At 36.2% G+C, this 23,523-nt stretch overlaps 2 long non-coding RNA genes across 4 annotated transcripts in view; one reads left to right on the forward strand and one right to left on the reverse strand.

Moving 5' to 3' along the window:
* The window catches only part of LOC131484762 (uncharacterized), an 80,637-nt gene that overhangs the window by 13,551 nt on the left and 43,563 nt on the right, over positions 1–23,523 (reverse strand). Inside the window, exon 2 of one of the 2 annotated variants that reach the window (XR_009248437.1) lies at positions 8,578–9,112. This is a non-coding gene — a long non-coding RNA (uncharacterized LOC131484762). The remainder of the gene's footprint in view (positions 1–8,577; positions 9,113–23,523) is intronic. The other variant, XR_009248436.1, reaches the window with a different exon arrangement.
* Positions 3,909–23,523, forward strand: part of LOC131484767 (uncharacterized) — a 35,534-nt gene continuing 15,919 nt past the window's right edge. Inside the window, exons 1-3 of one of the 2 annotated variants that reach the window (XR_009248439.1) lie at positions 3,909–4,227; positions 5,684–5,780; positions 7,063–7,342. This is a non-coding gene — a long non-coding RNA (uncharacterized LOC131484767). Of the gene's footprint in view, positions 4,228–5,683; positions 5,781–7,062; positions 7,343–23,523 lie in introns of those variants that run through there. The other variant, XR_009248438.1, reaches the window with a different exon arrangement.

Consider the following 23,523-nt stretch of genomic DNA (forward strand, 5'->3'; position numbering starts at 1 on the left):
ATTGCACAGTTCAGTGAATTTTCAGAAAGCAAATATACTCGTGTAACTATTATCAATCCTCTAGAAGAATTTTTTGTAATCAACTTCAATATCTACATGCCACCAAAGGATAATCATTATCCTGTCTTTTAACAAAATAGATTGGTTTTGTCTGAACTTTATATAAATAGATCTATACTGTACATACTCTTTCTTAAACTACATTTTTCCCTCAATATTACATAAGTGAAGCATATTTATATTTTTGAATGTTGCATTTATTTTTTTGTTATCATTACTTTATAGTATTTTCTAGTATATTATGTTCCAGTTTATTATTTTTTAAAAATTTTTACTCTGATAATCCATTGTGGTTGTTTCCAGTTTGGAGGTATTATAGTGCTGCTACTTACATTCTTTTACCAATCTTTGGCATATGTGTTAATTTCTTTTTTGTTGTGTAGCCAGAAGTGGAATTGGTGGTTCATAGGATATAGGAATGTCTATCTTTAGTAGTAATGCTAAATAGTGTTTCAAATTGGTTATGCCAATTTACACGCCTACCAGCAGTCTCTAAGTAGTCCTCTGTTACTTGTTTATCATGGAGTCCTACAGCAAGCTAACTTAGATATTATTTGTGTTTATTCCTTATCACTTAAAATGTATTGAGAAAGGGTACATCGTTTCTATTTACATGTTTCTAACTTACCACTTTTGGAGTATTCCACTGTGATGATGATAGTCACAATGTTATGGTGAAAAAAAATGTATTAGTTAAACTCTTAAAGATATTTCCAAATTCATAAGTTAAAATGAATTAGGTAATTTTCTGGACGCTCTGAGGCTATTTAGTTTGGTCTGTTATTATCTAGCAGATATTTTATTATTTTTTCAAATTTTCCTAATGTTTAATTATTTTTGAAAGAGAGACAGAGTGTGAGCAGGGGAGGAGCAGAGAGAGAGAGGGAGACACAGAATTCAAAGCAGGCTCCAGGCTCCAATCTGTCAGCCCACAGCCTGATGCAGGGCTCAAACCCATGAATAATGAGATCATGATCCGAGCCAAAGGCAAATGTTCAGCCGACTGAGCCACCCAGGTGCCCCTGTCTAGCAGATATTTTAGCTTTTTTTGTTATAAGTAAATATATTTTTGCAAATAAATATACGACTTGACTAAAAGACATTTAGAGTTTAGAGAAATTTAGAGAAATTTCAGAGTACTAGATAATAGATGTTTCAACACATCATACATGCTAACTGGAAAGATGTTGCAAACATTAGGAAAGTTGGTTTGGTGAAAAGATATTTCTAAAAGTATATTGCTAAAAGTAAAGGAGAATGTCCTACAATATAAGCCACCTTTACTGAGTACAATTGTAAGTGATCTGACACTTATAAATTGTCACTGGCAACTTTCTAGGCTTTTCCTCAGCCTTTGAGAAACATGTTGGCTTTATATTACCGGGCCGTCTTTGACCTCAACACTTCTAGCTTTACATGTGTTATGAATTCATGGCTTTGTGACAAAAACATGGCCTTCTGAGGTATGTGTAGTGCTGTGTGTTAGGGAGAGGATTTGCTCTCTGGAGCAGGAAGTGTTATCTTGGGGCTAGCAGGAAGGAATACAGCTTGACAGTGAAAGTGATCAGTCATTAGTAATCAAGTATAACAGGTCCACAGTAGAGATTCATAGTAGTTCTATGCTGGGAATTTAGAATCAAAGGCAAGGTGATCTTTGTGGAACATATCAAGGGCAATGAAGATTGGAGAGAAATGAGCTATAGATGCAAAGCTGAGTTATAGCAGAGACTCCATACAAAATCCAGACCAGTGAGAAGAGATCACCTCATGAAATAGCACCTGTGAGAGTTAAGTAGGGGGCAGTCACAGGTCACAGGAAAATAAGCAAATATGTTTTTTGTTTGGGTGACAATATTCTGTGGAGATAAGGAAACTTTGGGAGCCAGGAGACTGAGTCCAAATCATTTCCAGTAGATTGTATGGCCCTTTGGCATAGGTATTTGACCTGGGAAAGGGAGGACAGAAGAGAAGGAAGGAAAAGTATTGAAGGAGAGGGCAGAAGAACAAATACATTGCTAAGTACTTCGTTTAGCAAAATGAATTTAATATAGTTACCATCCTCACAAGATTTATCGTCTAGCAGAAGAAATGGACTTTTATATAATAAACAATAATATAATGAAATGAGTTTCATATTAACATTATGAGAGGTAGCCTCATAAAAGGGAAAGAACACAATAATCAGATTCAAAGAAACCTGGAATTCAGTGCCAGAACTATGACTGTAATCACTGTTCTTATCTGTGAAATGAGAAGACTGAAAGCAACTGATATGGATTTTTGTTATGATTAAAAGTCATAATCAATTTAAGTGGCCTTGATAAAACCTAATATTATTTTATTATTGTTGTAATTATCTTGTGCCAGCTACTGGTCTAAGTTCTTTACATATATTAACTCATTTCTCTTCATAACATTCCCATGAGTCAGGTATACTTATTACCTAATTTAATATAAGGGGTCTGAATCACAGAGAGGTTTAGACACTTGACTGAGATCTATCTGGGAAATGGTTGAGTCATATTCAAATGCAAGTTCTAGGCATCTTAGGCAATTAATATAAAATAGCTTAACAACAACAACAAAATCCAATGGGAACACAGATGTGTTTCCCACATTTCCTTTGTTTATGGGTATAAAAAACCCAAAGTATCATAAACCAAAAGGAGTTGGTAATTAGTGCACCAAACTGAACTCCAGAAAAGTCAGTGGTAGATATGCCCTTAAGGATGTTGGAAACTTTAATACCATCAGTTTCCCATTGTTTGCTCTTTGCTTTCCTCTGTGCATTCATTTCTCAGCAATACTTGAACCTCAGCATTATCAGCCCAGTGCTTGTATTCTCATTGCCTTATGGCCAGAGAGGAACAAGACACTTCTTCTCCCTAAGTTGTGTTTGAACAGTACCAGAAAAAGGCTCTGGTTGGCAAAGACTGGGTGAATGTGGGACAGAAATTATGCCTAGGAAAGAGCAGATGGGAGGAGCAACCCAAATAAGGTTACCAGGTTTACAGACGTGAGGTACACAGCTATTAAAATTCTTGTCTCTTCTAAAGGAGGAACTGAGTAAATTTGTGTGGGGAGAGAGAAAGGGGCTGGTGATGTCTACGATGGCTTTAATTTCCTGAAAATTATGCAAGCTTCATTTTATTCTACCATGTAACTTCAAATGAATTCATTATATCCCTAATTATAGCTTTATTTGATACATTTTGGAAGCCTTCGGTATATTATATATGGCATTTGATGGCAGGAATTTGACTAAAATAAAGATTTCTGCTTAGAAGATAGGCACAAAAATGTAAAATACCTTCAAAGGAAGTCTTAATTCTTCACAAAAGGTTATCCGAATGATTTTCCTGAGTATTTCTATCTTTTAAAAAGGTACATATTATGTGGTAATTGTTCTTTTAACTACTGACACAATTAACGCCTAATGCATGAGAAATATAATTTATGGTTTTATTTGGCATGTACTTACGCACCTGCATAGCAATTACTGATGTGACATTTTTGTCTGCACTATAAAGCATTGCACATCCTCCCTTTCATCAGTTTAAAATTGAAGCAAAGAGGCTCGCTCCTTGGGGAGTACCTGCCCTGATCTTATCTGGTAGAATGAAAATATGATTGCCTTACTGACACTATAAATTATGCTTTCCCAACTCGAGGACCCTTCTGCAATAGTAATCTACACCATTAGTGTGACTTTTTTGCTCTATAGGAAGTTGTTTTACCTTTACAGTACTTAAATAGAAAATCTTTCTTTTTTTTTTTCATCTCAAATTATATGGCAATTGAACACCACAAAGAAGTATTTCCTATGAAACACGCGATGTAACGTTTCTCTTTATTTTAGTGATGAACATAAGGATCTGATTCAAATGGTGAGTAAGTATCAAAACTGTAAATTTAAGTGAAACTATATCAATTTCTTCCTTTGAAATAAGTGGTTAAATGGCTCTCTTGGGTGAACTTTTTCTTTAACTTTTTCCATTTACAATGAATTGGAAACACAAATAGCCAATAACTGTCACTGCCTTGAAAGTGAAAGTGAAATCCTTGTTTGTGTGGTCTCTGTAGACATTTCATGCCAAAGGTGGTGATTTCTTCAAGGTTCTTGTTATACCCATAACCTCAAATGCTTTGGGATGAAACTCTGCTCAGGTATCTGTTTTTTTCTTTTTAACTGATAGCTTTCAACTTTTAAAATTATATATATATATATATATATATATATATATATATATTTTTTTTTTTTTTTTTTCTTTTTCTGTTTCTTGTCTTTCTGTAATGTCACTTGCTTTCCCTTCTATTCTTCTTCTTCTATTTCCCTTCTATTAATTTCTTTGGAACTAAAAGAGAAAAAAAGCATTTTTAAATTCACCTCAAAATACTTTCCCATCAAACTGCTCTTGAAAAACCTATTTTTCATGACACAATTGCAGAATAAACCTATGGTTAATACCTTATTTACACAAACTGAAGGCTGTTATATCTGTGTTTGGCGACCTTGAAACTATATTGTGCTCAGTGCCCTTTTTATAACCTTAATTACTGGGGAATACAGAGCTTTAAAGAAAGACTAACATTTCACTTTAACATCCACAATAATCTATTATAAAGCCAGCTAAGCCAGTCCCCAAATACAGAGAAATGTTATTACATGCTCAGCTAGCTGTCAAGGGGCCATGAGTCAGTGGCTTACAGTTATCAAAAGTAACAAGGTTGTTCAGAATTTCCTCCAACAAAGCCAGCCAGCTTACGGAAGGATTAAGCTCTCTTTGATTAGAACAACTGGAACATGTCCTACCCTTTTAATTAGCATTCCCTTTTGCTTGGTGGAGGCTGGTAATTTGACACTCACGTTAGGCATCTCAAGATATGATTTGGTATTTTGTCCCACTCATGAGCATTAGAGCCATGGTATATACTTCTGCATCAACTAAATTCGAGCTGCAGAAGGATTTATGTTCAAAACCCTGTAAAATCCCAAGGGCACTATGCCTTTAATAGACAAAATGTAATAACACTCCAATATAATGTGTGGCAGGAGACGCGGTTAGCCTTTAGGCATAGTGTATTACCCTAAGGCCATGCTCTTTTTGCTTTCTATCTTTGGGAACAAAAAGTTTTATGTCAGCTTTATTGATACTTCACAGGTTTACATTTTAATTCATACCTTAAGGCAATTCAGTGAGGGAAGACCTCTACGTATGCTGCTGGATTACTTAGTTGGTAAGTAAATATAATTTGTCAGTGACCACACTAAATGGAACAGAGTGGAGGCTTCTAGAATGAAAAAGGGAGACGGCATCTGCTGCCACTCCTCAAGGACACATGATCTGTCTGTAAATAAATTTAGGTGTAAATCTCTCCTTTCCCCAACTTCCAGGCTGACTTTACTTCCATTATTCTAGCATTTCTATGTTCCCTTATTTCCTCTACTTCCTTTTGATTTCCTTTTCCATTTTTCTTTATCTTATTTCTTTCCTCTGGTTCCTCTCTCACCCCCTTGCCACCCTTTAAGTAAGACTTGAATAATAATGTTCCTGTTGTGAAAACTGCCTAGTGTTTTGTTTGTTTGTTTGTTTGTTTGTTTGTTTTTCTGATTGTTACCCAGAGCAAAAATGGCAGAATTCAGAAGGAATTTGTGGAAGTGGAGCTTCTGTTACTCGTAATTGAAGAAAGAGTAATTCTCCCCATGTAATTGAGAAAGAGTAAGTAAAGTAAAAAAAAAAAAAAAAAAAAAAAAAAAAAAAAAAGTAACTCAACTGGACAAAGACAGACAACCTAATTCAATTTTTTTTTTCATCTTTAGTACAGTCTTTTCTACAATTGAGTAGCTATTGCATCTCCTTTATGTCTAAGGGGACATTCGATGTTTTAATTCTAAGCTACCCAGTTTAGATTTAAACTTCAGAATATTCTTTTTCAAGTCATGTTCAGAGAATTATGACTAAAGATTCTTGTAAATTTTCATCCTTCAAAATGTATCTAAGTATTTCTGGTGTTTATACTTGAATAGTAATCATTTCAGTCAAGCATTTATGAGGCACCATGATTGAGAGAAGCACAGAAGATATTAGAGAAGCAAAATGAATTACTTGTCAATTGCAAGGGACAGATAGGACAACGGTAATGTCTAATAAGAGGCATCTTACACAATTTGCAAATATGACCAGTTTATTTAGAAACCAGAGCCCTTCTTTATCATTAGTTGTTTTTGTTGGGTTGTTTGTGTCGTGAGGTGAGTTGGAGGGTACGTCAGGTGGGAAGAAGGAGCTCCATGAATTCTCCTAATTAAGGGTGAGTGGAATTGACTATTCTTAGTACTTCTTTTTTCATTGTGAAGTAGAAGGTGAAAATCTTAAGTCAGAGTAGAGCAATGGGTTTGGAGATTTGATGAGAGCAGAGAGGTTTTGAAAAGGGTTTTGGATATAATGCCAAAGAAACTATGGAAGAGCTCCTGGACCACACTGAGGGGCTAGTTTTTGCGTTGGGAGATCTCCCCCCACAGCTCTCAACTTACCCACTGTATAAAACAAAAGACTGATTGAAGATTAAAAAACTTCCAGATTTATCCAGTAGAAGGAAAAGTTACCTGGGAGTTGATTAAATTAGAAATGGATCAGTTTAAGAAAATACTAGGAACAAACTCATTTTCCTATAATAAAGGCAACATCAAAAATTGTATTTTAATAGATAACCTACTTTTGATATTTGAGTAGTATATGGAGCATGATGTGTCCTCATCACAGGACAGGCATGTCTTTCTGTTGCTTTCCACGCTTTTTCCTTGGTCTTGAATTAGAGAACCTTACAAATAATTCTTTGAAGTTACTAGTATATGGATTTCTCATATGTTTGTTTTGTTTTTAATTCCCACTGCAGAAAAAAAAATGGTATAAGTCACCTACCAACAACAGTTATTCTAAAAGTTATTATGTGGATTTAGAATCACTATATGTGTGATTTCTGAAATTATTTTACAACCTCTAGGGCCACACATCTTTGAAGAATATACAATATAAGTTCTAACACATGGAAGCATTTTCCCTGGGCCAAAAAAGAAAATAAAATGCTATAGAGGACAAAGTTATTTGTTTTACACTCTAACTCCCTTATGCAACATGTTAAGCCACTTACAATGGGAACAATGGGCCAGATTAATCCTACAGATTTCATTTGTTTGGTCAAAGTAGCATTTAAAACTTTTTCAATTGGAAAAGATTCTCAATGGGCATACTCTTTCCAGTTTACACATTCTTCATCTCTGTTTATATCATTTTGCACTTCAGATTCACCGATTTATATTGCTTGCCTCTGTAGATATTTGAAATCAGAAATACTGCATTCTTTCTCATTATGTCATAAGAGAATAATAGAATTACATTGGTGCTCTTAGCAATAGTAAGGATAGAAGAAAGCTGTTTTGTTTTAATTGAATAATAATACTGGTCATGGTTTAATAAGTACAGATGATTTACACACATTAAAAAAAAAAAAAAGCCCAAAACATTCCTCACAATAACCATATAAGAAAGATGCTTTTATCTCTACTTCACAGGTGAAGAAATTGAAGTTCATTGGGGTTAGAACAACTTTCCACTGACATAGAGTTTATAAGGGACAGACCCGGATTTAAACACTTTGGAGTCTGTGTGCTTTTAGTGCTTATGACATTAATCTCATCTCTGTCACAAAACTTGGGTTTTTCAAAAGAAAATTTCTGCAATCTAATGAAAAGCACAGGCCCCAAGATTATTTTTTTTAACTTCTCATATAAGAGAAAATCAAGTCTTATGACATTCTAATAGACCTGAAAATGTTATCTTACTCAAATTTTCAGAAATCCATGGAACTTGAAGAGATTAAATAACTGGCTAAAATATATAGTACCTCAGGGTAGGAGAATTTGAACTTCAATGTAGCCAAGTTGCAAAATACACACCCCAATAAGTCCAGTAAGACAGGATAAAAGAAAGCTTACTTAGGCCTATCGTCATTAAAATAAGATGTTCCATTGGCAGGTCGTCCATCAATCCACAAAGTTCCACTCTGGCCTTGTGGCACTCTGTGGTACATGTATTAAGACTACAGATCAAGGGGCGCCTGGGTGGCGCAGTCGGTTAAGCGTCCGACTTCAGCCAGGTCACGGTCTCGCGGTCCGTGAGTTCGAGCCCCACGTCGGGCTCTGGGCTGATGGCTCGGAGCCTGGAGCCTGTTTCCGATTCTGTGTCTCCCTCTCTCTGCCCCTCCCCCGTTCATGCTCTGTCTCTCTCTCTGTCCCAAAAATAAATAAAAAACGTTGAAAAAAAATTAAAAAAAAAAAAAAAAAAAAAAGACTACAGATCAAGTGTTAATTACAGTTGGATGAAAGAAGAGGTATTAGCTAAATATCAAATCCAACTAAAACTAACCTGTTAGAAGAAAACTACTAATCTCATACTCATTGCGTATCTAGATAGTTTTAAGCTATCATTTTAGTTATTCTGTTAGTTTAAAAAGCCTTACCGAATCAGCAGCCTATAAGCTGACTAAGCTTAGTCTCGATGCTAGCTCAGGAAGGTCAGACATTTTGGAAGATCACATTATATGGAGACTCTACAATTTTGTTTCAGAAATTTATTTCCCAGGTGCCATTGAAAATAATTCTGTTCAATTGTTTATGAAGATGTCACTGACGAAAAAATGCAATCAGCTTCTTTTTCAAGTTTCAGTTTTTTCTTCTTCACTTGTTCACAACAATTGCACTAGGCAAAACGTACTTTGTTCAAATTTTTTCTTGAGTTTGCATTTGCCTGTTATCTGGGCTCAGAAAATACAATTCTCTGTCTTCATGTTTCAGGCAGGTCTGGCTTTCTTTGTCCATTTCCTGAAAATGGACATCATTAATATATGAAAGATTTATTTTATGAAATTTTAGATTGTTTATGAAACCATAATTATTGTTTTCTGATAGAACTTGATTGCAGTTCTGGTTTAGCCACTTTTTAGATTATGTGATCATGGACAAACAGTTAACATTTCTTGGTCTTTGGACCCAAAACTGCAAAAAATAAACATGGAATATTGTGAGAGTAAATAAGATAATGAATATTAAGTCAGTAGCATAGTTGTCAGACTATATTAATAACTCAAAATAGTATCCTTTCCCTATTGGCAAACTTTGCCTTCTTCACAAGGGCAAATTAAAGGTCAAGCTAGACGGTAAGAACTCATGTCCCTTCAGAAAGATGTGAAATAGGATGGAAAGGGTAGCCAACTGAATTAAAAAAAAAAAAAAAAAAAGAGGAGAAACTAATGATTATTGAGTACCAACTACGTGTACCAATTCTGGAGCTATACGCCCATTTCGTAATCTAATCACAAGAAGGCTGTGGGGTACAACTATCATCCACAGTATACAGAGGATAAAGCTGAAACCTTCATCTCACACATGAAATTGGGAAATTCAAGCTGCAGAATTCTTAAGTCTGTGCACTTTCAGCAAAAATAGAGTTCTTTTCCTTGTCCTTCCAGATTCATAAAGATCTTCTCAGGGGCGCCTGGGTGGCTCAGTCGGTTAAGCGTCCGACTTCAGCTCAGGTCACAATCTCACGGTCCGTGAGTTCGAGCCCCGCGTCGGGCTCTGGGCTGATGGCTCAGAGCCTGGAGCCTGCTTCTGATTCTGTGTGTGTCTCTCTCTCTCTGCCCCTCCCCTGTTCACGCTCTGTCTCTCTCTGTCTCAAAAATAAATAAACATTAAAAAAATTTTTTTAAATAAAAAAAATAAAAAAAAGATCTTCTCAATGAAAGAATGGTTGTAAAAAGAGAAAAAAGCATTTCTGTACCCCATTCCCCCCCATACAGGAATAACATCCTCTTTGCTTATTCTTTTCAAAAAACTAGAGCATTCTTCTCTCTGCTTATTTATACATATATCATCAATCTAGATATGACTTTTCATTAATAGCTACTAATAGAATGACTCTCCTTAGCAGAAGTCTTTTAAGAAACCAATGCTACTTTAAACAGTGGAAAAGAAGTAAATGTTCCTACAAGAAGGAAGCTAAAGTTTAAGTGTTTCTTACAACCGTCACCTCTAGGATGTATCTTTAAGAACTATAAAAGTCAGCGAAACATATTCAGCCTTGACACTGCATAAAATCAAAGACATGATATCAGCTACATCATGTAAACAGTTGGGATGTTGTCACTCCCATTCTTAACAAATTGAAAAACGAACACTTTCTCCTTGACCCATATGAAAATTGAGGTTGCAGAGCAAACTGACACCCTGAAATTTGGAGAGACAGGCAAATCTTTGAAGTCACTGTCAAGATCTGCCTACCAGGAGTAGAAGCTGCTGAAGTCATGAACTGGTAAGAATGCTCGACGTTGATTTTCCATAAATGCACGAGGCTGAGTGCTTGACATTAGTTGAAGAGTGAGAAAATCCTGGGACTGCTTTGTGGGAGGTAACACACTCAAGAAACCAACCCGGTTCTCATGTACATGTTTTCCAACAGCAGGGTAAGAGTAATCATTGTGAAATATACCCTGAGCCCTCTCTCTAACAAAGGAGTCCTCTGCAAAGGAAAGAAGATTGCCTGAATAGGCATGAAAATTAAATGTAGTGTTGTGTCCTTCATCCTAGAAAAAAAAAAAAAAAGGAGGTTAGGGCAAAACTAAAAATATCTGAATTAAGTAGTGACTTTAGTTAATGTGTAGTATCAATATTGGTTCATTAATTATGAGAAATGTACCATCTATACGATACTAATATAAATGTTAATAATGGGGAAACTGAGTGTGGAGTACATGACATTTCTCTGTACCATCTTTGCAATTTTTCCATAAGTCCACAGCTATTCTAAAATAAAACATTTATGTAAAAAATCATTAAAGAAACATCAGGAACAGAAGTCAGATCTAGGTGGCTCAGAGGCCATGATAGTATTGTTTTCCTGAAGGAACTGCTTAATTTCTATATAGATCCAAGCCCTTAACTCTTTAATAGTGGATGGTTTATTTTCTCCTTTACCTAAGAAAACTCCAGTAGTAAGAGAGAGAGAATGAAGAACATTTTCTCTTTCTCTCTTTCTTTCTCTCTCCCTTTTTTTAAATTTTTTTAAAATTAATTTCATGTTGTAAAGACACTGGAATATTCGAAGCACTGACCATGTCTATCCATTCCATTGTTGCACCTTTGAGGTCAAGCAGAATGCTTCCTGCATGACAAGTATCCAAGTTTTCCTCAAATATTTGTTCCATGAAAAACTAAGTAATTATTGTTATTATTTTATTTTTTAACGTTTATTCATTTTTTGAGAGACAGAGAGATAGAGAGAGAGAGAGAGAGAGAGAGACAGACAGAAAGAGGGATACACAGAATTAGAAGCAGGCTCCAGGGTCTGGGCGTTCAGCACAGAACCTGACGCAGCCTCGAACCCAGGAACTGAGAGATCATGACCTGAGCGAAGTTGGATGCTTAACCAACTAAGCTACCCAGGTACCCCAAAAACTAAGTACTTATTAACAAAATTAAGAAAAACTAAAAAAACTGAGGGTGACTATCTCTACAATAAGTGCATTGAATCTATAAAGCGCATACTTTCTCCAGATAATTGTATTTGTCTTTAGGTACTTCCTTTTTCCCCCTGTTCTTTCCTTTTCTTTCTTTCTTTCTTTCTTTCTTTCTTTCTTTCTTTCTTTCTTTCTTTCTTTCTTTCTTCTTTCTTCTATCTTTCTTTCTTTCCTTTTTTTTATGTTCACTTATTTTTGAGAGAGAGAGAGAGAGAGCAAGTAGGGGAAGGGGCAGAGAGAGGGAGACACAGAATCCAAAGCAGGCTCCATGCTCTGAGCTGTCAGCACAGAGCCCAACGTGGAGCTCTAAGCCAAACTGTGAGATCATGACTAGTTTCATAACTAGTTACTGAAAGAATCTAAACTAGAATCGAGATATATTGACATTCAGAGATTTCCCCAGTTCTTTAACAGTATTTCTTCTTTAGAATTAGTTATATTGTATAATAAGAAAGTGGTGGTATCTAATGAAATATTTTGATATAAATTATTACGTGATAAAATAATTCAGGTATAGCTCTTGGAAAGAGACCTCAATTGACACCAGAGGCAGTTGTTAATGATATAGGACACTGATGTTAATATTGAAACATTATTATCATCAGGAGGGCTATAGAAATATTTTTCTCCTAAAATCTTTAAAAGAAAGATATCTTTTGCATGATTTAGGTAAAATCATTAATATGAGTATATTGTTTGTACTTTTGTTAAAGAGAAATAAATATTATATATTTTCTGATAGAAAGTAATAAGCATTAATCATAATAATTTTAGCAGTTCAAAAAAGTGACAAACATTGAAAAATGTTTTATTAGAAATGTTTCAATTGTCTACTATACAGTATGGTATGTTCTGGCATGGAGTTAATACTAATTATTTTAGAAAAATATAAAATCCTGAGTCAAAATGAAATAGATTGTTATAAATGAATACTGGGGATCTAAATACTTTATGGCATTAAATGCTTAATCTAAAATATCAGTTGAATTTACCTAAATGTTATCTGTAATATTTGTGTCTCCTGAGAATCTCCTATTATTGCCAGAAATTACAAAAGGGTGTAAATAAGGTGACTTTGTTTTGATGTTTTAGTCTGTGATATTTCACCTCTCAAGGCTAATGTTTTCTATCACTGTATTTAGTCATTCAGTAGCTATTAATTATGTCCCTACAACATACCACGTAATGGGGATACAAAAGTAAAAATAACTGGAAGATATCACTGACCTCATGAATTTTAAAAGCTATGATAAGGACAAACAACAAACAATATAAAAAATTTAAATATATAGAATGTTAGATGCTGATATGTGCTAAGAAGGAAAAATAATGCAGGAAGGAGAACTGACATTTTAGATAAGGACCCCACAGTAGCTCTGTATGAGAAAGTGACTTTTATAAAGAACTAATATGGAGATGAACAACTGAGGAGAAGAGAAGAGAAGAGAGAAGAAGAAAGAGAAGAAGGGAGAGGAGGAAGGAAAAGAGAGGAGAGGAGAGGGGAGGGGAGGGGAGGGGAGGGAAGGGAAGGGAAGGGAAGGGAAGGGAAGGGAAGAGGTATGAAAGAAACTCTCAGTGGTTGGAGTGTGCATGGCTTGTTTGATATACTATGAAATAATCACAGTTTAGGGGAGTAAGCAAGAGAGATAGTAGTAAGAGATGGGATCCCAGAAGAGGCAGCAGGAAAATCATGTAGGTACTCCAAAGTCATTGAAGAAATCTGTTCCTTCCTTTGAGTGATGTGGGAAGATGTGGGATGGTTTTGAGCAGAGACATAACATTAGCTATCTTATATTTAAATGGTATCACATTGTCTGCCATTTTTAGAGGACACTGAAAAAGCCAGAAGATGAAAGACAATTTAGAAGGCTATTTCAGTAATCCACATAAGAGAAGTTGTTAGCTTGGATCAGAATATTGGCAGTTGTAATGTGAAAAGTGAGCTTATTCATTTGAAGTTCATTTGAAGAACTGTTAAGTGCTATCAGTTCCTGGGTTTGAGGAGCAAGTAAAAGGTGAGTCAAAAATGACTTAAATAGGGGCACCCGCATAGCTCAGTCAGCTGGGCTCAGGTCATGGTCTCACAGTTTGTGGGTTCAAGCCCCGCGTTGGGCTCTGTGTGTGCTGACAGCTCAGAGCCTGGAGCCTGCTTCAGATTCTGTGTCTCCTCCTCTCTCTGCCCCTCCCATGCTCATGCTTTATCTTTCACTGTCTCTCAATAATAATAAACGTTTAAAAACATTCAAAAATGACTTAAATATTTTGGCCTACGTAACTGGAAAAATAAAGTTGCCATTAGCTAAGATGTAGACTATTAGGAAGTAAGAAGAAATTAAGAATGAATATTAGAACTCAGCTTTGGACATGTTACAGTTAGCATAATTATTACACTTCTGAGTACAGGTATTAAGTAAAAAGTTTAATATATGGATTTGAAGTACAGAGTAGAGGACTGGAATAGAAATATAAATTAGAAATCAGCATATAGGTATTTTTTAAAACTGCAAAATTGGGTGAAATTACCCAAAGAGTTATATTAATATTTAAGGTGAAATTCAAAGAGTAAGTCTTAGAGAAATTTAAACTGTAGATGTTGCGGTGACGGGAAGTAAGCAGCAAGAGTAAGGTTGATGGAAAACAGGTGAGTGAGATCCCCTGGAAGTAAGTGGAAAAATTATTTAAGGGAAGAGAGAGTGATCCTCTTTGTCAAAGGCTACTACTCATAGGTCAAGAAAGATAAGGGCTGAGAAATGAAAATTGGATTTAGAATCTATTAGTGAGGTCTTTGGTAACTTCAATAAGAACAGTTTCTTTGTAGTGATATGGGGGTGGGGGTGGGAACCTTATTGGAATGGGTTCATTAGAAAAAAGAGAAGAAAGAAATTAGAAGTACCAAGTAGAGACAATTCTTTCAAGGGTGTTCATAGTAAAAGGAAAGAAAATGGCATAGTAACTATAACAGAAAATGGGCTAAGATAAAGTTTGTCATTTTTGTATTTTTTTCATGGGAGAAATAAATAACATATATGGATACTATATTCATTTCCTCTAGCTTCTGAGACAAATAGTCACAAACAGGGTGGTCTAAAACATACAGAAATTTGTCCTCTCATGGTTCTGGAGGCCAGAAGTCTGAAATCAAGGTGTTAACAGAACTGTACTACCTTGGGAGGTTCTGGGGAAAATCCTTCCCCCACTTCTTCCAGCTTTTGGTGGGTCTAGGTGTTCCTTGGCCTCCTTTGTTCTGTTACTCCAATCTCTGCCTCCCTGGTCATATTGCCTGTTCCCATTCCTGTATCTACATCCTGCCTTCAGAAAACTTGCCATTGGATTTAGGGCATATCTGGTGAACCCATGATGCTTTCAGGTGAAGATCCCCAACTTAATTACATCAGCTTAGATTCTTTTTCCAAATAAAGTAACATTCTCAGTGTCTGGGTATTAGGATATGGACATATCTGTCTGGATGGCATCATTCAACCCACAACAGATACTGATGGAAATGGTGCATCAGGGAGGGAAAAACTGCTGATGCAGGAGATATCTGCTAAAAATTGATATTCTTGAGGAAGTAAGAGGAGATGAGAATTAGTGCATGAGTTGAGTACATGATAGTCCTCCCATTTTAATGGGAAAAATCCTAAGATATACTGGTGGATAGATAAGTAGATGGGGTGATAGCTTGTAGAACTCCTCTGAGTTCTTCAAAGCCATTGTCTTAGGTTTGTTTGTTTGTTTATTGTTTTCCAGAAGAAGACTTGAGCTGAAGATTTTTGTGAAAGCAACTTATTAAGGAAGTATTCTCAGGAGAGACCATTAAGAGATAGCTAGGAGGAGGCCAGGGAAAGAGCGAAAGTAAAAAAAAAAAAAAAAAAGAATCAATCAGGTATAGTCCCATAAATATTCAGCCCGATCTTGTAGGGGAATTCTGGAGTGTAAATTAGGCCTAAGACTTGTCCTGATCAAAGGCAAGTGAGCTGGACTTTCATACAACAGTATTCATCAGTCATTGTTTAAATGATTTCCAAGAGTGGCAAGTTCCCAGTACTTTTGTTACAAAACAGGCTCCATTATTCTCAGGTAGTCCTCTGGAAAAAAACAAAAAACAACAACAACAACAACAACAACAAAAACCCAGGTGCTTGTTGTGTGACATGAAAGCATTCTGCAGTTAAGGGCCTACAAACAAACAAAATGGATCAGAATGTTTCTCAGAGAAGCATGACATTGTTCAATATAATCATTGATTGAGAATGAAAATGAGAAAGAAGATATTGGAAATTGAGAAAAGAGAAGAAAGAATGAAAGAGTTGTCTCAGTGGGTAGGTGTGAAACTGGACTAGGACTAGAGACCCTTGGAGAGACCTAAAGACATGCTACATTCAAAGTGAGACCACTCATCACAGTGTGAATTTCCTCAACCACATTCAGCATGGAGTACGGAGAAAGATGGATTTAGCTAGGGTTGTGGTTTCACCAAAAGAGGATGACAAAGACAGAGAGGAGTGATGAAGTGGGTAGTATATGCGAAAGAGATTTACTGTGGAATTTAAGTTGGGTAAAGTGAGAAAACAGGCCATGTGGAGAATGAGGCATCATGAATAAGTTAGATAAGTTGACTGAAAGTGGGTTCAAAGTTGTTGGTGTTGGAGTGTTAGTGGAAATAATCTAGAAAGACATGAAATGGCAACAGAAGAGCTGAATATTTTAAACTGTGCTTAGAAAGGTATTGAGGGGCGCCAGGGTGGCTCGGTCAGTTAAGTGTCTGACTCTTGATTTTGGCTCAGGTCATGATCTCACAGTTTGTAAGACTGAGCCCCATGTGGGGGTCTGCTCTGACAGGACAGAGCCTGCTTAGGATTCTCCCTCTCCCTTCCCCTCCCCTGCAGTCTCTCTCTCTCTCTCTCTCTCTCTCTCTCTCTCTCTCTCAAAATAAATAAATAAACATTAAAAAAGATATTAAGATAATGGTAAGACAGAGTCAGAGACAAGATCAAAGAAAGAAATGGCTGAGATAGAATGGAAAACAGAGTAAGAAAAAGACAGAAGATCAAGAAATCAGGTTGTGAAGACATCAACAGGAAGATGTATGTGGATTGAAATCACCATATATTATATAATAAGAGTAGTATTGGAGAATATGACGTTAAGCCTGGAGCTAAAATCTAGGAACATGGGGCGGTAACTCAGTTAGCTATTCAAGAAGCTGTAATGGGAGGTGTAGTTTGATTATTTGAGGTTTAGGCTGGATATTCTGAGGAAGCAAAAGCCAAAATATTCTAGATGCTATAATGGAGAATAAGAACCGTAATTACTTGACCTGCAACCTAGCCGTGTGAGAGCTTTGGGAGAGTAATAAATTTTATCTTGGATAGGCTTGAGGAGAAACAGCAGCATCAGAGGGAGCCAAACTTCAGTTACTCCAAGAAGAAAAAGAGAAGGAAGAGAAGAAAAGAGGAGTTTGGTGACGATTTGCTTCGAGTTTCAGAGAATATAGTGAGCGTTTTAGGAGATCAGAGGGGCAGTTGTATAGAAATAGTAGAATTAAGGTTTGGGAGATGAAGGGAAATCTGAGGGTCTTGAGCTACTTGTGTGATGGTCATAAACAAGGAGGAGCGGCATGATTACTTTAGACAAAAGGGACACAGACAGTGATGAAGGGAGTATGAATGCTGAGTTGGGGAAGGCTCTTAGAATAAGTAAGAGATACAGGCTTCCACTTGGCTTCTGCTAATGTTGATGTAGACAGATGTGCAAAGGAAGGATTGATTTTGCAGAGAGGTGACCCCATCTAGCATGAGGGGTCCTTTTTGATGCCTGGTGATCATGGCCTGCAGAGAGGGCTCTTACTCTGAACACTAACTCTCTCTTGGACTTGGCCATCATCTATAATTTGGAAAAATTGGATCAGATTCAACCACACAAACTTTTTTTCCTGAGAAAATGGCACATTCTTTAATATGTCATTACAAGAGGCTACTTAAATTTTATTCTTGCTAACCAATTTCATATATATATGTATATGCATATATATACATATATTTATACTTAAAATATATATATATATATATATATATATATATATATATATATATATATATTACCATGAAATTGATTGATTGTATATACTGACATTTCCAAATCCTGATTCTGAGTGTTTCTTCTATAACTAGAACATTACCCAACGTCATTAATTCCTGTAAGTACTGTAATTTGAGGAAATCATCATCTTTTCTGCTTGCTCTATTAATTTTGATTCATCAAGTGTTAGTTCTTGTGTTGGTTGAGTTGTTTCTCAGTGCTGGCTATCGGGTATTCTCATTTTCCTAGGTGAGATTTCCATTTATTAGACTGCCTTGCCTGTAGTATCCTTTACACAGCTTGCTTGCAGGTAAAGACCTGGCAGCAGGAACTATAGCTTTTGCTTGATCTGTTTTCCAGGAAAGTGACAGAGGGGTGGGAGAGGCAGTGGGCACCGCAGGTCAGGACCAAATCTTCTGGGAGTGAGTACCCCATTTCTGCTCAAATTCCTTAACCCTGTTCTTTTGCCTGTAGGTGTCTGCCTCCATGGCTATTGCCTGACACAAGTCAGCAATGGACAGGGGAGATTTTTCCTGGCCACCTCTGTGGGCGTAATCAAACTAATGACAGCTTTGGCTGTCACTGCATCACCTCCTGTCTTCTCTGCAGTTTCTCTCCACTAGCCTTTACTTACAGAAGTAATACATTGGCACACATTTTAAGCTTTGGATTTCTTCTTCATATTAATTTTTCCTATTTTCTCTGTATGAATGATCATGCATAGTTTATGAGACACTAACTTCTCTTCTTGTTTCCCAACGCACTTCGGTGTTTTTGAATTTTTTAAAATTATTTTTAGAAATTTGGTGTTGGGTAGGCAGGCTTAACAAGTGCTTGCTTAATCTTTGCATACAGCTGGAGATTGTCTTTCAAGAAAAAGGGTGAGCACTTTTGTGAAGCTAGAAAGGAGAAAGGTTTTCTATACAGGGAGAAATTCTGTAAGTGATGTGCACAATTTGAGCTGTTCATACAGATTTAGAGGGATCGCTATCATAACTAATTATAAACAGAGCTTTGTAGACATCACTGTCTAACAACCTCTACCAATATTCTTTGTAGTATAATTTAGCAGAATTTCCCTTTTCTGTAAATATTTATTAAACAAATGCAGGATAGATAAGAAAGAAGGCATTTGTGATCATTGCCAGCCACTATGTAAGTTGCTGAGGCCATACTGAATAAAAGAAAATTGTGGTCTTTATTTTAAGTAGTTATTTTATTTTAGAAAATTTGTTTTTATTATTTTTAGAGAGATAGAGAGAAAGCAGGGGAGGGACAGAGAGGTAGACAGAATTTTAAGCAGGCTATGCACCATCAGCACAGAGCAGGGCTCCAACTCATGAACCATGAGATCATGACCTGAGCCAAAATCAAGAGTTGAATGCTTTAACCAACTGAGCCACCCAGGTGCCCCTTAAGTAGTTGTTTTAAAAATATAAGTAATAGTAGTAAAATGTAAAATTATAGATTCAACTCTTTGTTTCTTAACCAGTATGGAGATGTGATGAAAAGCAGACTGTTCAACATTGTATGCCGTATTAATCTTAGGAAATGATTTTATTGCACAAAAGTCACACTGGGGTATGTTTCTGGTGTCTGTTACCCATCAAGGAACAGCAACAACAACAACAAAATAAGTCAGAGAAGCAAGTATATTTAAGGAGCTGTCATATGGAATAGAATTTTTAAAAAGTGGTCACCTTTCCCTAAAATAGAAGCAGACTTGAGAAAAGGATATCTCTAAGGTTTATCTGTTTATTTGCAGTGTTCTTAGAAGTCCAGACCACTTACATTCCAGAGAAGGTAATAAATATTAGATTGAAGAAGTCAACCATAGAAGTGAATGTTGTGGAGGTCAGAGCCAAGCGGAAAGGGTCTAAGTGGGAAGAACAGGATGAGAAGAAAGAAGAGAAAAAAAAATTGACTGAGCACATAGTTTGTGACATGGCACTTACATATATTTTCTCATATAATTTGCACAGCATCCCTGAATAGCAGATACAACTGTTATGAGTTTGTCTTTCTAGCAATATCTCTCATTTGGCAGGCCACTTTTTAATGTTGATGACAGCTTTTCCTATATGAAGAGAAGGTATAGGGATTTTGAAAAATTCTATGACAGTAAGAAAAATTGCTTCTTTTAAAAGCTATCTACATTTTGAGCTGGTTGGCTTAGGGAAAAATACTTCTGTGGGAGAATGTCTCTTTTTGCCTCAGAAAAATATTAATGGTTCTATTTATTTAACAAAGGCATGGTTGTGAGAACAAAGGGTAGATGGGAAATGTGTAAGCAAAAATAAGAGTTAAAATAATTTGCAAAATATGGTTACATGAGTTTTGGAAGTAGCTGCTGGTGTTGTAAGGAGGTGTAAGAAGGTAAAAAAGAGAAAGGTCCTAAAAATATGAGGGGGAACCAGGGTTCACGAAATTCTGTATTGAATTGAGAGCCTTATTTTATGGAATAATGTTATCTAATATTAAATTCTCCCATTTCGTGTATTTACTATAGTTACTTTCCAGGGCATATTCTAGTTGGATGCTTATCAGTCTTGGTTTTCTTCCTGGGAACACATGGTAACTACATTTTCCAGCCTTCTTTGGATGGAACATGAGAATGTCACTGGTTGTATAATGTAGTTGCAAGTCAAATACACCCCTTCTTGTCCTGGCTATAAAGTGCCTTATGGCATCCTCCATACTTAATTTGCTTTCTTGGACAGTTGAATGCAAAGGTTCCCTGAATTGTGGGTGGTGCTCCAGGGGGCAATGGAACAATGATGTAAACGGAACTTGACTTTCAGAGTTACTTCTTGGAGAGCCACTCAGAAGAGTCACCCAACTCATACAGTTGTGAAGAGAACTGAGGCTTATTGTGTAAAATCACTGAGATTTGGAAGCTGTCACAACAATGAGACTTAACATCATAACTTACAGTTTTAATACATTTGCCATTATCCCAAGTCTTCAGTCAAATATGTTTTCCCCCAAATTCTTATTTTTGTGGTACTTCGGGGAATAGCAAAAGAAGTTGGTAGCCTGGGAATTCTATGCCGTTATCACCAGGAAAGAAAGCAGAAGTCTAAGCTGGTATACAGAGTAGTAACAAGGGACAAGTTAGCAGGAATACAAACAAACAAAAGACAACTAAAATTTGGGACCTGTAAAGAGCCAGAAAAGAAAACAATCCTTTTTTTTGCCAAACTGTATTGACAGAAGATAATCCTTAAAAGATGATAGTGAGTGGAGGTAGGGAAGGATATTTACTCCTGCTTTTAGATGAGATGAGGACTCCATCCATTTTACGTCTGAGTTTTAAGTCAAACTGTGACCCATGAATTCCAAAGGCATTCTGACTTTTAGATAGGCAGAAGTTTTACAGTAGCTTTTCTACCTACGCTTCTGGGATCTTCATAGAAAGTGGGTTACATGATGCAACGACTTGTCTCACTTCGATCTTTATATAAAGTATTCATTCCGACATGCCACACTCCATGTGACTCAGAACTTTTACTAAGATGTCAGACTCCTAAGGTTTCAAGGTTTATCTTTTGTGCGAGGCATGAGAGCTACCACCAGCTTCATGCTTATGTGATCTTATACTCAGGATACCGGCTATATTGGACTGTAGTGATGTACCAAGAAACGCTAGATGGTCAGTGTCTTGGCAGAAGGAATTATATCACAGCATCAGAGATGCCACATGGCCCAGAATATATGATACAGATATATTGCTGATTCCTCCAGGTGGAAGAACACTCCATTTGATGTTTCTTCTTTTGTAATAAGGTAAACATAATCTGTTAGATGAAGAAACTTTTTGGTTCTAGACACTCTGCGCTTTTACTCCAGAAAAGAAAAAAATAAATCACATCTCTAATGGTAGCTTCAGCAGAAATCACCACCTGATTAAGCTTATAATAATTTGCTGTCATTTTCTAAATTCATTTGTCTTTGGTATAAGTCAAGCCGAAGTTTTATATAAAATGTGATAGGTATCGGCACTACTATTTATTTCAAATCTTCAAGGGCGACATGAACTTTAATTGTCTTACCAAGGTTACTACATTGCTTTTAGTTTACTGTTCAGTGTGAAAAGTGAAATCTTCTCTTTTCACCATGCTAATGTTCACTCACAGATCAGGAAGGTAAAAGTGAGGGCTCTTTCAGTGTCTGTGTGTGTGTGTGTGTGTGTGTGTGTGTGTGTGTGTATAATTTACTATTCACTTGGAATTTGGGGAGAACAAAACCACAAGATTGTTTTATAGACCCCGTGAGACTGAGTTAATAACCTGACATCCAGAAGTCCCCACTTTGACCAAAAGATCAACATAGGCATTTGTGATCCTGATTGATTAGGATAAACTCAGAGCAAGTATCCAATAATCTTGCAGAGTTCTGGATATTTTCTTTTCCCAATGCACAGTTACTCTTAACATATAGCTAAAGATTCTTTGGGAGACTACTAGAAGTGAGATTTTTAAGATATTCTTGAGAGGTTATTACTGAGACCTACCTCAAGACACCTTAACATTCATTTCATTTAATATACTCTGTGTATTTGAACTCAAATATTGTAATTGCATGGAGGTCCTTGTCTCTGTATTTTGGGGGTCAAGTAAGGCTGTCATTCTTTCTAGTCTTAACAGTTTTTTCCCAAGAAAATCAAATCTTAATGAGTTAGCTACCACCGAAGATCTTTATTTAACCAACCGTCCCAAATAACACTCCAGTTCTGCCACTAATTTTGCTCTGGTGATTAGGTACTGTTTTTTTGATCATTGTGAATTCATAATACTACCAAAAACATTGAAATTGAGACTATCAATGGCAGCTTTTCTTATTTTCATCCATGTTTACACAAAATAGCCACTTAATCAAATGGTTAAAACTATTCTTATATAATTTATTTAATATGTGAAATCCAGAACCTCTAAGTGTACTCATATCAAGAAATTCATCCAGGTCTAAATTTATATTCTTTATTTCCTAATTTAACATCGGCATCCTTAGAATATATACCCATGCATTTCCTCATGTTTTTAACAATATTAATAAATAAGAAGAGTGTGTATACATATTATACCCACATATAATATATAGATACATACATATGTATATATTTGTATATAATGTATATGCAGATATATAATATATAAAACATATTTATATATATTCTAAATATAAAATTTGGGGGGAAAGGATAAGTAAGATTCTCCTGGGGAACATTTAAAAGAGACAGATACCTGAGCTTTGCCTCAGAGAATCTGGTTTAACTGGTCAAGACAGCAGGATATTTTAAACTGCTGCAGGTAATTCTGATGTGCAGCCAGGTATGGTTATGAGCTTGGTGACTATGCACAGCGGTATAAGTGGGACATGTGGAAAACTTATTTTCTTTTGTCAAATAATAGGTATGGTCATTACAGACTTTTCAGCTAGAGAATCATCCAATAATTGAAGAAGGACCATTTCTACAGAGAAGGGAAGCTCAGTAAATTTGTTCATTTAGTGTATCCAGAGGCAAATGAATGTCTCCAGTGTATTTCTTAATTTCCCACTCACTCCTAAGCAATGTTTCCATTTTCCTATAAAAACTCTGGAGACACTGGGGTGCCTGGGTGGCTCAGTCAGTTAAGTGTCCAACTTCAGCTCAGGTCATGACCTCACACTCCATGAGTTCAAGACCCGCATCGGGCTCTGTGCTGACAGCTCAGAACTTGGATCCTGCTTTAGATTCTGTCTCCCTCTCTCTCTGCCCCTTCTCTGCTCATGCTCTCTGTCTCAAAAATAAATAAAAACATTAAAAAAATT

The sequence above is a fragment of the Neofelis nebulosa genome, chromosome 1, assembly GCF_028018385.1.
Source record: "Neofelis nebulosa isolate mNeoNeb1 chromosome 1, mNeoNeb1.pri, whole genome shotgun sequence".
Classification (NCBI taxonomy): domain Eukaryota; kingdom Metazoa; phylum Chordata; class Mammalia; order Carnivora; family Felidae; genus Neofelis; species Neofelis nebulosa.